The sequence below is a fragment of the Cynoglossus semilaevis genome, chromosome W (genome assembly GCF_000523025.1).
Source record: "Cynoglossus semilaevis isolate Cse_v1.0 chromosome W, Cse_v1.0, whole genome shotgun sequence".
Taxonomy (NCBI): domain Eukaryota; kingdom Metazoa; phylum Chordata; class Actinopteri; order Pleuronectiformes; family Cynoglossidae; genus Cynoglossus; species Cynoglossus semilaevis.
In genome coordinates this window covers 15653889-15656151 of record NC_024327.1, presented here as the reverse complement: position 1 = coordinate 15656151, position 2263 = coordinate 15653889, and positions in this window count along the sequence as shown.

Genomic DNA, 2263 nt, shown 5'->3' with positions numbered 1-2263 from the left:
CCAGCTCCACCTCCTCTTCTGCCTATTGCTGGTGTCTCTAAACCATACATCATGGCTGGTCTCACCACCATCCTGTAAACCTTTCCCTTCACCTTATATATATATATATATTATGTATAGAATATATATTATAATACATATAATAAGATATTAATATATAATATACATACACGATACAGCAAGTTACATATCTATTTTCTTGCTCTAAACATACCAAATTATGTAATTTAAAAATAAAATATTGTATATATAATGCATGGAATAAATAAAATGACAATTGACTGATTTAGAGTTACATGACCTTATACCTGCTGTATCAAATTTGATATGTCGTATTTTCAACACGATTTTACTAAAACATAGATTATGAAATTATAAGTATTTTCACATTGCATCAACCCAGCAACTATTCCTATTGACGTTTCAGTAAAATTTTGTAATGTTTTCCTCATTTTAAGCTTTTCAAACTTGACAAAGTTCTTCTTCAAAAACCACCAAAATGTCCAAATCCTGAGTCATGGCAATCTTGTAGTGTCACTGGAAGGCCCGCTAATGAGTGAATTACTATCCCCTGTTGAATTATCTGTGCACTACATGTATCTGATTGTATATATCTGGTTTTTCAGGGGAAAAATATCACACTGTTCATGTGGAGGGCTGTAAAACGCATGTATCAAATATTATACGTTTGGCATTATAAGGTTAATGTGATAAATCTAATTTTCCAATCACTCCTGATTGGATTAATAAAACTGTTAAAATGATACGTTTGGGCTGAAGCCCTAACACATGACACCCACGTACAGGAGTGCACTGACACTGTGGAGACCGTCAGTAAAGCTCTAGAACAGTCTAGACTCATTACTTGGCCCATTTGAACCTTTTCATTTTAATATCATTCATTTTTATTATTAGATTGAAACAAGACTCTTAGCTTCTGTTGGCTTTCTTTATCAGTTGTTCTCCAGACCTGTGTTCAGCCTCACCATCATAAAAAAGAGGGATATCTAATGGAAAAAGGTGTTTTTCCTTCTTCTTTTTTTTTTTTTTTTTTTTTTTGCTGCTGTCATACCTTTCTGCACAGTTGTCCTGGCAACGGAATACAGTCATTTTTTTATAGTCAAAAAAGGAAATGCCTCTGAGTGCTCTTTTCTGCGTGTCGTCGACAAAGCAGCCGAAGAACTTTGCTGAAAGAGAGACAAAGAAAAACAAACATAAGTTTATTAAGTATTAGACAAAGTAAATGTGTTTTTTATATCATGTTTTAATAATTAAGAGAGTTGGGATGGTGAATACTATCAGCAAGTGGTGCTTTATCCTCAGTGCAGAAGCTTGCAGTCCACCAGGAATCCAAACTGGGGCAGAATCTTCACTTATTTATAAAGACACACAACCCCTTCTAGTGGCCTGTGAGTTGTTAGCAGTCACTTCTGCATTTTTTCAGAAGAGTGTGTGTAGGCCGTAATGTGAACCACGAAAAGTCCTTTCGAAATTGAATTCCGCTCCGACGTCTGGGAACTACACGATCTCAACTTCATAAATAAGAATGTTACGTTAAACTTACAGTCGAGTAGCTCATTGATGTCAACACTTACGGCATACTTAACGTTACCGATAGAGAGGAATTCTCCCAAAAGTCTTCTAAAGTGGGCCAAATGGATTCTAAACAGTGCTTCATACATAGCCGTCTGCATGAAGAACAATGAGGAAAATAGACGATAAGGTGAACTTTGTATGTTAAGTCATTTTGATCAGTGAAAGGAAGTAATCACTGTTTTTGTGATTTTGTGACAATTTGTTTATTCATTCGTTCATTTATTCGCTCCTAACTAAATACAACACCAATCAATCATAAAGAACGTTATTAAAACATATATACATACAGTATATACAATATATAAAACAATACAAAACAGCAAAAGAAAATAAATGGTAATATTAACCATGCAACCACTACAATACAACTCTGACGCTACACATGAAATGTTAGTCTTCACTGTCAGTATCAGGGTAGTTGTCATCCTCCTTCTCCTCGTTTTTATGTTTGTTTGCACAATGGCAACACCTACACAGGCCCACTTTAGAAGACTTTTGGGAGAATTCCTCTCTATCGGTAACGTTAAGTAGAACCACGGAGGAAGCTGTGTTGCTGGAAGTGTTGACATCAATCAGCTACTCGATTGCATGATCACGTGTCGAACTGTGCCACAGCTTGTGCACCAAAATCTTATTGCGTCCGAAGACGCTAGTTCTTTATGAAATG